The sequence below is a fragment of the Bactrocera latifrons genome, unplaced genomic scaffold, assembly GCF_001853355.1.
Source record: "Bactrocera latifrons isolate USDA-ARS-PBARC rearing strain unplaced genomic scaffold, ASM185335v1 scaffold_57, whole genome shotgun sequence".
Lineage (NCBI taxonomy): Eukaryota > Metazoa > Arthropoda > Insecta > Diptera > Tephritidae > Bactrocera > Bactrocera latifrons.
The window spans coordinates 767,463-781,563 of NW_017537234.1; the positions used below are offsets into that span (position 1 = coordinate 767,463).

General features: G+C 32.0%; 1 protein-coding gene across 2 annotated transcripts in view; it reads right to left on the minus strand.

The window, feature by feature from the left end:
• LOC108974624 (putative mediator of RNA polymerase II transcription subunit 26) overlaps nucleotides 1-14,101 on the minus strand; it is a 58,667-nt gene that overhangs the window by 31,811 nt on the left and 12,755 nt on the right. Inside the window, exon 1 of one of the 2 annotated variants that reach the window (XM_018942563.1) lies at nucleotides 5,660-6,358. The exons of the other annotated variant lie outside the window; for it this stretch is intronic. The gene's annotated coding sequence lies outside the window, so the exon portion shown is untranslated. Of the gene's footprint in view, nucleotides 1-5,659; nucleotides 6,359-14,101 lie in introns of those variants that run through there. 2 annotated transcript variants of the gene reach the window in all.

A 14,101-nucleotide genomic window follows, 5' to 3' on the forward strand; every position in this document is an offset into this window, starting at 1 on the left:
AAATTTATTTTTATCTAATATATTTAAAATTTAATTTACTGTGATGTTTGCACGCTTTATACCGATTCAAGGTATACATATATGTACATACATACATACATTTTGTATTGCAAAATCAAGTACTTGCTGGCACAAAAAAAAATCCTGTCAAGAAATAAACTGCAAATGTAAATATGTAGAGAAAATGAACAAACGCAATAATAAACCAAAAACCTTCGAAATAGTGAAAAAATCAAATTCGTGTGGAAATAGATAAGATAAGCGGGTAAATGAAATAACAACGGTAGAAGCACTTGAAGCTTGTATAATATAAATATTGTAAGCAAATGGCGACGAAATACAAATAATTTTTACTTTACTTTATTTGCTTTGTATATATTGAATTAATAATATGACACGCAAAAAGTAGACTTGCACAGGTGATCAAGAGCTGCATAACTCTTCCCAATGGTAAAAGGTGACTTGTATGCTGCTGATTGAAAAATAAGTAGGGATTGATTGTGAGGTCATTTGTTAGAATGCTTTCAATAAATTTTCAAATGATGGGGTGGCGGAAGCATCACTGTAGAAAAGCGAAAAGTATATTGTTATACAACAATATGGCGAAATAGGAAACGAGGAAGCGAATGAGCGACAACGACGACAACAACGGAAAGGCATTTCTGCAAATAAATATTTTTATTTCGTATATTTTCTACTGTCGCGTCTTAATCCTTCCCAGCTACAATTTTATACATAGATTCATGCACATTACATACATTTTAACATAGCATTTGTACATACATACACATACACATACAGATATGTATAGATAGGCATCTGAGCGACATTTTTTTTCTTTCTGTTGTACTAAACGTTGAATTGCAGTCGTCGCCACTGTCGTCATTGACGTTGACGCTTCGGGGCTTCACTGCTCGCCAGCCCACCAAACAATCAGTTTATATTTACTTTTCTTGGTTGACTTTCCTGCGCTGCGCATACGTCTGAATGTTGCTGAATAGCTTTATGTGCATTTGTGTGCTTTCTGCTAAAGCATTGGTAGAGAAACGCTTGCCGGCAAAAAAATTCTAAACGCAATTTTTAAGACTACAACTACAGACATTCTTTGCTACTCGTGCATGCATATACACATTGGATATTTTTAAAATGATAATGTATACGAAAAAAAGATATACATATGTATAAATAACATTAAATTACAAAAACAATACGGGCAGTTGTCGCTCACACAAAGCTGCGAAAGAATTCCTCTGTTTTGAGGCAAAGTTGGCTGCTGCTGAAGAGTGTAGGCAGGCCATAGCAATTCGTAGCGGCGGGTGGTGGGCGTGTAGCTACATATGTACGTTTCTTCCTTAATCAGTTTACTATAAAAGCAAAACCCAAAAAGAATACCGAAATGCCTCACGTCAAGCTAAGCAAACGCACCTCAAAGAAGCTAAGTATGGCAACACAGCAGCGGCAATTTATACACATACATACTATTCAATACATCGAAAGATTGAATATATGTATGTATTTAGTATACCGTAACTGTGGTCATCTAAATACATATAAGATACCTATTTCGAAAGAGACTTCATTTAAAGTTTGTAGATTTGCTGCTTTTTAAGAAACTGATTTCAGTGAATTTTATTTTTAAGATACAACATCCTAATAAACGACTATAAATAAAAGATGAAGATTAATAGAGGCTAAAAATATAACTCCGAACATCTTGTAGGCCAGAGCTGACATTAGAACTTAAAATATACGAATACAGCAGAAAAAAGGAGGAGAGGAATATGGAATATACATATATAACTTATGTTGTGGATATTTTGTTAGAAGCTGAAACTGAAAGAAATAATTCATCAATGGCAATTGAACTAATTTAAGTATAAATAAAAGCTACGTATCTAGTAGAAACCTAAGCTTTAACCGACACTTCATGGATAGGCTTACTCATAAACAGTGGTAATAAATAGAATTAAGCCGCAAAACCGGCTTTTCAACGCAGAAAGTAGAGAAAAGTGAGAAAAGCTTGAAACACAATTTCGATTACTAAATTTCTAACAAATTTTACTAAATATTACAAGAATATATAAATACAATTTTCATTTGAAACACGCTTTAATCTGACATGACTTTCTACAAGAGCTAACAACCCTGACGACAAATATTGACTTGTAGTTTCGTAGTGTAGTTGCTTGAAATATAAGTAACATCACATGTTTGTTTTGACGGCACGCTATTACCTCCCTTCGAAATTGTAGACAATGTTTTAATGCACAGCCGGTGCCGTTCAACAATAATAGCAGCAAAAACATTTAATATTTAGTAGCAAAAGTGGCGACAACGGCTTTCTGGGTGAATTACATCATCCAAAAGTTCAATGTTTCTACATGAAATATATGTTTATGTACATATGTATGTTTGTACTATATGTCATCAGCATTAATACACATGCAAATAAAAAACTAAGCTACCATACATACATATATTTATCTGATTTAAAAAGAATATGCAAAATAGGTAAAAGTAGATATGTAAGCACAAACCTTAAAAAATCCAACTGTATTTCTAGAAACTGCCCTAAACGCTATGGGAATAACCATTCACTTACTGCATACACATATGCCATTAAAATTCTATTACTAATCCTATTATTGTTGAAGTCATACACAAATAATCAACTAGCTTAAAATTGAATTAATAAAACATTATTCTAATAATTACTGCTTTATTATTAATCACTTAAGAGCTGCGTTTAGCAGCACTTGGCAAGAAACAATTCACACCACAAATAAAGCAAAGAAAAACAACGTCAAACAACTGTCATACAAGTAAATGCAAAACGAACCGAGTCAAATATATACGAACAAACGAACCCGCACGCAGCTACACATCCGTAGATGAGATATGTATTCGTGACACTTCAGCGAATCAAACATCGATGACTGACAGCGGGAAATATTATATATGGATCAAGATTTGTAGTAAACAGAGGAATTAAAATAAATAAATACCAATGCAAATATAGGTATGTGTATGTGTGCATTCAACAAAAAATGGGTGTAAGGAAAATTGCCAGTCACGGGATTTATGTAGTCGTACAATACTTCCGAAGAAGAGAAAGAAGCGACGATAAATTCGAACACAGTAGTAATTCAGTCAAATACGATAAAGGTACATTAAAAATTAATAAAAAAAATTTTAATTTAAAAATAATAAATAAAATCTGAAGTAAAAAATAAATAAACTAAAAAACAAATTATAAAGGAAATTATAGTTAAAAAAAATTTAATAACAATAATAAAAAAAAGATGTGTATAAGAGACAGCGATAAAGGTACATTAAAAATTAATAAAAAAAATTTTAATTTAAAAATAATAAATAAAATCTGAAGTAAAAAATAAATAAACTAAAAAACAAATTATAAAGGAAATTATAGTTAAAAAAAATTTAATAACAATAATAAAAAAATTCAATTTTAAATAATAAAAACAAATAAAAAATAAATTCATATTACAAACCATGGACACATGTGCTTTGAGTTCTTATAAAAAATGCGTTTATTATCAAATTCAAACATCGGGAGGGTATCTGAAAAGTGTCAGTACGTATAACCAGAGAACTTAAAACATCTGTAGTTGTGAGGTGAAATTCCGTATCACAATCTTATAAAATGTTCGAATCGAACCTGCACCTTCTCTATGTTTTAAGTTCTTTGGTATAACTAAGATGTACATACACACGCACTCATCATATTAACATATACTCATGTACTACATTTATGTAAACCGCACTTACATTAATTTAAATTTCCCTTTTCTCATTTTTAATATAAAGGGGAACCGTGAAGTTAATTGCACAAAACACTAGAACATAAATAATGAATCAACTCTAGTTAAATGGTAAAAGATTTAGATGTCAGACAGAATTTTCGGCAATTTTTTTAATGTACATTCATGTGTGTGTGTACACTATCGAAGGGAAAACCGAACAAAATAAATTCTTCATAAAAACGTTTAAAAAACTACATTCACAAACAAAACAAATACAATACTACAATAAATAAGTACTTAAAGTAAAAACAAAATAAAGTTGTTATGAGATTTTAAATTTTTTAAGTAAAACTTATATTAAGAAACCCCGAAAAATAAAGGGAAAAATATAAAGAAATATAAATGTCGTGTTTTTATTCTTTTGACAGCATTTTTTATTGAACGCTACTGTACAAATAAAAAGTGCGCACGAGTTTCAATGCGAATGCAAATACAGGAAAATGCGAGTACTACGAGTACTCATGCTTCGACTCGTTATTATAGCAGCGCTGTTATAAGTTTATTATGATATGTCTCTCATATGTATACTATATACGTAGCGTGTTGCTTAATTCGTGGGGCGGTGCAGTGACGTAGGCGGCAAATATGATGCACATGAAAATTTAGATAAAGTTACGGTATACATACCTACTTCTACGTATAGAAATGTATGTTTGCATGCTGTATAGCCATAATAAACGCCTGGGTATGTGATGACACATTTAGCGTGCGCGTTGCAAAAAAAATATGTATCTGTGTACAAACAACCGATCAACTATGACAGAATGAATACGTACATTCTTATACTATATAATCATATATGCATATACATATGTAAGTATGTACATACATGTATGTACATAAGATTTTTGTAGTATGAGACAAGCTGCTTTAAGGGCAGACACACTTTGCAACGCAAACTATTTCAAATAATATTTTAAAACACTAACTAAAAGAGAAAATATGAAAATTTAAACATTGAAAAATACTCAAAAAGAAAGAGGCTGCTTCGTTAAATCAAATTTTTTATATGGTGAAAATTTAAAGAAAACATGCAAAAATTTTAATTTCGGCTGCAACAACAATATACTTCAGAATTGAGTTTCTTATAGCATAAAAGACAATAAAAAAATCTCTATCTTAATTCTGATCGCTCAGTTTGCTATGGAAGTTCGATCTGCACAATATGTACGGAGATTGTGACATTGTCTTGGAGGATAATCTATACCATTTCATGACGAGATTTTGTGATATAAAAAAGTTTTCCATGCAAGAACTTTTTAATTGGTCTACAAAGTACACATAATGCTATAGCCGTACAATCTAAACAATATCTGCTGAGATTGTAGCCTTACTTTGAACTATAATATATGCAGTTTTCATGACAAATAAAAAAGTTTCAATACAATAACTTTATTTTGATCCGTCAGTTTGTGACAGAAATATGCTACAGGAGTCCGATATCGACGATATTCCGACACATGATCAGATTCTTCGCGAGAAAAAATGCAAGTGCAAAATTTCAGATCAATATCTCAAAAACTGAGAAACTAGTTGGTGTATATATAAACGGAAACTTGTCTAAATTTCTATTTACATACATATTTAATGTTCATTGTATACAATTTTTGTCTAATGGACCCTACACGCATACTATGTTTGTATATTTCAGCGCGATAATGAAAAATAAGCGCTCACTATGCACTATTAATAAAGCCTTTAAAATATTGTCAAATAAAGTTGACAGCTAAAGCAGACATGCCCAAATAAAAGCTGAATACCTTTAAGTCAACAATTTTTAAAAACGTTCAAACGCTTAATTTCTAAATATTCTGCATTAAATTGCACACACTCACATTAAAATAGTCAAAGTTTGATTGCTGTTTCACCGTCTCGTTATATGTTCAATCAGTTGCTTATATGTAGTACCGCCTCTTCAGTAAAGTCTCCGCTTCCTCTCTATTTGGCCTACTACACTTTTGCTCCTACTCGTTTTTCAAATGGTCATTTACACATACAAGCACTCCCACTGATTCGACGCTCTGACTGCCGCTGCCCCCACTTTTGATGTGTTTAAAAGCACGCGTGTATTCGGTTTTCGTTCACTGCTGCTGCTGATGACACTGCTCTCCACAATACGATTGGTGTCGTATGTGTTGTGTTGTGCTCACAAGTAGCGGTTACTCGGTATGCGGTCAATGAGTTTGCAATCGGATAGTTACGAATTCGTATCGGTGATATTCGCTTGCACTTGTCCGTTTCGTTTGTTAAACTGTATATAATTCATGTAAATTGTTGATATGATTGTCTGAATATACATATATGTATGTATATTACATTTAGTAATAGTATCTTTTCATATTTAATTTCTGTAGTCAGCCGAAACGTGTGTGTATTTCTATTAAGCAATTTGCAATAGTTTGAAATTAGAGGTGCCTTTGTTTTTGTATCGTTTTATCTGTTTGTTTTTTCCGACAGCGCACAAATAAATGCCAGTCGCTGTAGCTAATTGCTTTAAATATTTTATTGCGGTTTTTATATACAATGTAGGTAAGTTTTTTTATTTTTATTTTGTGGCCGCATGTATTTTTACAACTTTCAAAACGATTTTCGTTTTCTTTTTCGATTTTGCAAAAATACAGATACACGCACACACACCAAGTCACTTTTTGCACTGCAAATTTCTTTTAATTTGTACGCAGACTTGCTGTCTTGCTCGCTTTCACAGCGCCGCTGTCAACTACGGGTAGCGCTACAAAAGCTTTTCCGCTGCGTTTTGCCAATCACCAATGTGGGTGGAAAATTTTCACAGATTTCTTTCGTCTTTTTGTTCAATAATGCAAAATACTTCAATTATTTATATTTTTCAAATATTAATTAATATTTAAAAACTTTTTGCAATTCACTTCCACTGCGGAGGCACAAACAATAATAAGTACATATGTATACAACAACGACAAAATGTTTCACACGCATATTTATTGCAAAATACAACTTTAGCAGAGCACTGGATGCACTTTATATGCGAAAAATATTAAATTATAATTTATTGTAGACATTAAACAATGAGAAAAAACGAGCTACATACACTCGTGTTGCCAGCGAAAAAATCATCCGTCTGGTTGAAAGGCACAAAACAAATTACGTTGCGGTCGCGAATTATGCCAGCAACAGCGGCAGCATCGAACGACGGCGCAGATACCGGAGCCGATGCCAATAAACGTCGACGTCAGCGCTCTTACTGACGTTGACTTTTTGCTGATAGGGTGGGGTGTTACGAGGCGATAGCAACAATAATCACAGTTCGAAAGAGTAATGAGATAGCGGCAAATACAACAAACAACTCACACTCATACAACAGTAGTACAATAATAACAACAACCACACGAGCAACAGCTTTGTACCAGTCACCGCAAGAACAACAAAAAGGTATAACACGTTGCTTGCTGTTCGGATAAACTAATAATACACTATATTCAAGCATACGAGTATATGAATGTTTGTGTACGCGCATACATATGTATATCAGTATGCTAAAAACAAAAACAGCAACGAAGCAACCAATTGAAATACCCATACAATACAAGATCGTGTATACAGCAGGGATAGCAACAATGCATTGCATTACGTTGCGGAGAGTGTGTCACCAAAAAATGTGCCGCTGCCCGGTTTGGGCAGCCGAAGCGGCGAACTGAGACAACACAACGATGTTGATGGTAAAATGTACTCAATGCATATCAGCTCTTTAGCGCTCTCTCACTGCAATTTAGACATGCACAGTAAAGCGTAATTAAGAGTGAGTGTGAACTCTCATTTTTATAAAAAATTTAAAAAAATATATACAAATGCCAACAAAAACCGCCTTAAAAACATAAAATTTGATTTAATTTGCATTAATTAAAACCTCAGTCGACTCAATTCGGCTTAGCCGTAGAAAGCATTCGGTAAATTTCGTTTCATATCGCGAAATGCGTTATAAATTTGCTCAAGTCATCAAATAAAAAAGTAAACAACAAAGAAATGTAAATGCCTATGTGTGTACGTATATTTATAAATAAAATGTATGTACATATGCATGCAGTGACTCTCACAAAATGCTTTTTGCATTTAGAGTGGCCATGTTAATAGAATTCTTGCTTAAAAACAAAAACATTATTTAAATGCAAGCAATGTATAGCGGAGATTCCGGATCAAGCTCTTAAGCTTTTATTTAAATGGCTTTTAAAGGCAGGTTATAAATAGCGAATATCTAGATATTTTCGAAATTTTTTTACAATAAAAATATGGAAAAAAATTTTAGATGTTAATTCAATAATTTTTGTAATGTGTTATTTGCAACCCTGCTTCTGACAAGCCACAGATCAGTTTTTCCATGTAATATATTATGTAAAGATTCTATTTCTTATGAACAAATATATAGAAAATTAATACTTCTTATAAATACTTGGCAACTCTCCTTTCTATTTGCTTTATTTGACCTCTTGTGTACACAAATGCATACTCGCTCTCCTTGTACAAACTTAACGAAAGAAAAACAATATACAACACAAAAATGTTATCGGCCACTGAATTTGCCTCTATTCATACTCATATTGCCTCGTCTAGGATTTTTTCTTTGCCTTTTGGCTATCGCTGTCAAACTGATGGCCCGCAAAAGTCTAGTTAGTTATTTGTTGACTCGTGTGTAATAAGTATGTATGGATGTGTACGTGTGGTTGATATTTAATTTAATATGTATTAGTTTTTTCTGCTGGTGTTAAGTCAGCTACTCAAAATGATGAAGTGTAAATTAATTGAATATGTATGTATGAGTGCATTTAAATGAGCAGAAAATGGTTGGTTAGTGGACTGGGGAATAACGAACAAATTCACTTAAGTACAAAACAACCTACTGATATATACATACATATGTACATATGTATGTAGCAAAAAAGTGTATAGAAGAAATAAATTGTTGTGGCATCTAAATGCGTGTGTGTATTTATATGCAAATATACGTTCTCTTTTGTTGTTGCTCAAGCTGATTGACAATTTAGACTTTTAAAGAATGATCCTATTTAAATATATACACATACATAGAAGTAGATATTTACATACATACATATATATGTATATGTATATGTATGTTTGTATGATGAAGTGGCAATGACTGTAGCCATCAGTAACAACAGGCGTGTTTAACAGGCGCGTGCTCAATGGTCGGCTGAGATATTTGCAACAACAAATGACTGCTATGACTTTTGAAAGCAAAAAACAATAATTGGGTATTTATAAAACGAACGCACAGCGCATATAAAACGAAGAAAAATAAAAAACAGTAGCAAAATGTTAAACTAATCGGCGAAACCGTGGCGAACCGTTCGATTTTCGATCGACAGTATCGAAAAAGCTTTGGGAATTTTGTAAAAGTCTATACACCATGTATAAAATAAGCAACTCGTAAGTGCTTCTCATTGAGAGTAATAAGAAAAAGTTTCTTAACTATAAAATTTCTTGTCAATCCGACCACACACTCTTCATTAGCTTCTAGAACAATGTTGGCAGTTCATCTGCAGCGAAAATGCTTTTTTTACAATGGTTCATCTGCAGCGGAAATGCACATGTGCTTCGTTTTTATACAATGGTGGCTGATCGCCCACCTTGACGGAGCAACAGAAGCACGAAAACTTGTGCGCTCTTTAGTTTAACTGCCAAACTTGATTATTTAATTTAAAAAAATATAATTTTTTTGGAGAAGCAAAGTTTCCGTATGACCACTCACAAGTTAATTAACGCCGTCACGCCCCACAAACTAACTGTTTTAAGCAAAAGAAAATAATACGTACAGATGTGTGTATGACTGTGCCATATGGTTGGCAAAAATTACATATATACATAGCTGTAGAAAAAGTATTTTATTAGAAGAATGTATCTTAATAAATACATATGTATATACAAACACATTTATATATATGTATATGGTTATACATAGTTATGTACATGTGTCTAGATTTTTGACTGATGAAAATTTGTTTGTTTGTTACGTTAGGGAAAAATGTGCTTTTTGTTTATATAACAATTCGCAATTCGCACGGCTGAGAAGCGGAAGAGTACGAATAAAAATTACATATGCATACTTGTACAATAAAGAGCACACATATTTAATGAGACAAAGTAGAAGAGCAAGAATGAGTGAGCTGCTAAATGCAAAAAGATAACAAATACCTTTGTATGTACTTACATATGTATGTACACATGTATGTGAGTATGATTAGATTCATTTAAAAAGTCATCGAATTACGCTTATAAATCGGTCAAAATGCAATTTTTTATTTATTTAGAGTATGATATATAAATTAAGAGGTTACATGGATTTCACGGCTTATAAAAATATTATATAATATTATTTAATTTTAAAATATTTAGAGAATACTGTCTTAAATTCAGTTAAATCCGAGTAATATTTTCTTGCGAATAACTCAACCGAACTTAATAACGTTTTTTAGTAGAAAAGAATGTGTGCATAATTTCGGAACAATATCTCAGACGAATATGACAAAATAAAAAAATTGGAAATGAAAAAAATCAATTCAAAAATTATTTTTACAAATTACAAACTTTACGACTAACTTTTTTTTTAAATTCGAATAAAAATTAGTAAGTGAAATTTAGAACAAATTTTAATTTAGAGAACACAATTTATAATAACAAATGTTTTCTAAGTTGGCAACCCAGATACTACTATCTTTTTAACTGATTACTGGCTACGCTTTTGCAATTGAAACGATTTCTCCGTATACTATTAATAAACACATGTGTATATAAAAATTTTTTTCACTGAGTGCTGTCAATAATAGAGACAGGGCTACCGTTTTATTTGTTCTTTTAGCATTTTAAGTGGACAACCCTAATACCGTGGGTTATAAAATTGTCATACTTTTTAATGTAAAAACAGCATTTATAATAAAAACTAAGCGCAGTCTTAAAAAATTATATTGTTTAAAAAATTATAAATTATGTTGTGTGAATAAAATAAAACAGTAATAAAAAATATAAAATTATTTAAAATAGCAATAGTAAAAAAAATAAATAAAATTCAACACCCTTTCTCACCAACACTCAAATAACAAAAAATTAAGTGCGTGTATGTTTGCTTGGCACTCGCTCAATACTTCTATGCGCACACACACAACAGCTCTCTTCTCTTGGAATGCCTTTCTAACAACACCACTGTTGTCTCGTTTTTGCGTACTTTTGTTTACGCCAAAGCCTGTTCCGGCCGGTTTTTGTTGACATATTTTTAACAAAAGTCAAAACACAAACAAACAACGCGATACGGTTCGTACGCGAGTATTTATATACAGTAGAGCGCGAGAGAGTAACAACAAGCAACACTTGAGAACAGCAATAATAACACGACGAAATCGTGTACCGCTGTTATATACAAAACTGTTGTTGTGTGGTTTTGCTTGGTCTGATGATTTGTTTATTTTCACACTTTTCCACCTATCTGCTTTGTTGTGCTTTCGTAAGTGCTGCTCCTTGAATTTTTAAATATACTATAAATGTATTGTATTGTACTGACACACATGCGAGGCATATACATGCATACATAGTTTTTTGTTATTTTTATTTACATGCTGTTTAAAAAATGCCTGTGAGTGAGCGAGTGAATGGATGAGCGAACGCGGTTGAGAATGCAAGCGTGGCCTTTTAGGGCAACGCGTTGGTATCGTGGTTTTTGTTTTTGTTTTGTCTAATTTACACTTTTTTCATTACCGAACGGACGATTCCATTAGAATACCTGAAGAAATTGCGCGGTGTCGTAAGCAAAACGGATATAGTGTGCTGGGTTAAGTGTGGAGATAAGAATATTTATTGGACATTTTTATTGCGTATTTAAATAATTGTTTGCATTAAATGTGCATTTCCGCATTTAAAGAGCAAAGAAAGTGAAAAATAAATGTATGAAATGGAGAGGAAGAAGGGTTACAGGTCAGCATGTTTAGTAGATGACAGAGGTGATCTGATAATTGTTGTTGTGAAATTTATTGAACACAAGGAAATATGCATGTATAGATGTACATATGTACAATGTATAAACATACCTTTGTCTAAATAGGTTTGTTAGCTGTCAAAGCAGCTATAGCAAGCCAACGTATGCTTCGCACACAACAACGAAGAACACAATAAAAATAAAAACCTTGTTGCTCTTGTTTTTACAGTTGTTCCCCATTATACATAAAATAACAAAAAGTAAGAATGTAGGAACCAGCTATGGACATACACTAGTACACAATTGACAAATAGGAATATTTCGCGAGGAAAAAGTTCGAAACACAACAAAAAATATGTAGGACAAATACGATGAGAAAACTAAATAAACCAGACAGACGCCAAAAAACGACAAAGCAAGTTGTAAAACAGGAGAGTGAAGAAGAGTACGCAGCACAATTCGGTAAAAAAAGACAAATACGCGAGAGCGTTTGCGTATAGACAGTATGAGAGAAGCGAAAGCTTAATAAAAAAAAGTGTAAAAAAGTCAAGAACAAAAATAAACATACACAAAAAATGTGAGCGAAATCACATTATACACAAATTTATAAAAAGAGAGCGAAAAGCAGAACCACGTTGTACACACTTATAACAAGAGCATACACTCTGCATATATTTACACATTTTATAAGAGAGAGCACATTACAGCCTATATGACATATTATATTATATTAAGAGAAAGCTCATCGCTGCATTATACATTTCTAAAGAGAGCTCGTATACTGCATACCGATATTTGTAAAAAGAGGGATAGATTAACTAGCTAGGTGACACACAAACTAGCTTCTTATTGGACAAACATTACTGTCAACAAAAGTGGATGCGACGTCGCGGGTGATTGTAGGATTTAGAAAACGTGACATCAACAAACAAGCATTGAGCGAGCTAGCTGAAGTTTGTTTTTCTTCTTTGTTGTGCTTGCTGCGCTTGAAATGGATGATCAGGTGTAGTAGTACTTATAGTGGCTGATTCAAAGAAAAAACATAAAAATTCAAAAAATAAATAAAAAAATAAAAAACGTATTAAAATTGCTAATAGAACTTTTATTGTAGGAGTGTTAAAAAAAATAATGAGCAACCAATTTATTCATGTTTTAATTTAATGATGACCTTGAATAAATGAATGAAGACACTAAATAAAAAAGATACTGTGCTTAAAATACCACTCATTTAACTGCAAATACTTTCTGTTAAATTGTAGATGTTCCAATGAAAAAAATATGAAGCTATTATTAGTAATAAATTTTAAATAGCAAAATGTGATTAAGTAAGCCTGTTTAAATTATATATGTAGGTATATTCTGAGTTTGTAGCGTTGCCTTAGACAATAGCAATATTTGCTGAATTTGAGATATTTTGTAAAAAGAAAACGTTTGTATACAAGAACTTTATTTTTAGCGACCAATTTGTATGACAGCTATACATTATAGGGGTCAAATATGGGCGAATCCGACATACATATGAGCAGCTACTTGGGAGCAAAGAAAATGTGCAAATTTTCAAATCATTATTACAAAAACTTTGAGACTAGTTTGCGTATATACGTCGGCGTCCATATATTGAAAATATTGAAAACTTTAACTTTACATCCACGTGACTGCACTACGGCATGCATACAATGTTGTGCATTGCTAATGCATTTCATTTCCACACAAAGTTTAATTTATTTGTTTTAAACGCATGTTGGTAAAATTAAATATAATTTACTTATTACTTACTAACGCATTTTATAAAATTTCTAACAAAGTAGTGTTAACCACTTGTGTCTACAGTGGCTACGATCGCCACCCTTGTGAAATCACAATAAATTATGGAGAATTAGCGCCGGTGGCTTCACTTTTATTTGCATAATTTATTTGTTGTGTGTGAGCTTTTTTTGTTGCCAACTTTTTGATTGCTTGCTAAATAGATAAAATTGTCCGTAGCCAATTAGATATGCATATTTTCAGAAATTTCAGTTACGATTTATTTCAAATGAGGAAAAATTCAGCTATGCTCAAAATAATAGCAACACACGTTTTGTTCGTATTTGGTAGAAGAATAAATATAGTAAAACATAAAAATGTATATGTACATACATACATATGTATATATCGTTGATTTCATCTACATTAATTATTGTTGCATTAAATGTAGGAAAATATTAATATAGATATTATCAAAATCATAATTTAACATTGTCTATGTTCGCAACTGCAATTCTTTAATTTGATTTAATCGTAAAAAAACAAAATAATACTGGATCACCTATAATTTATTTATATT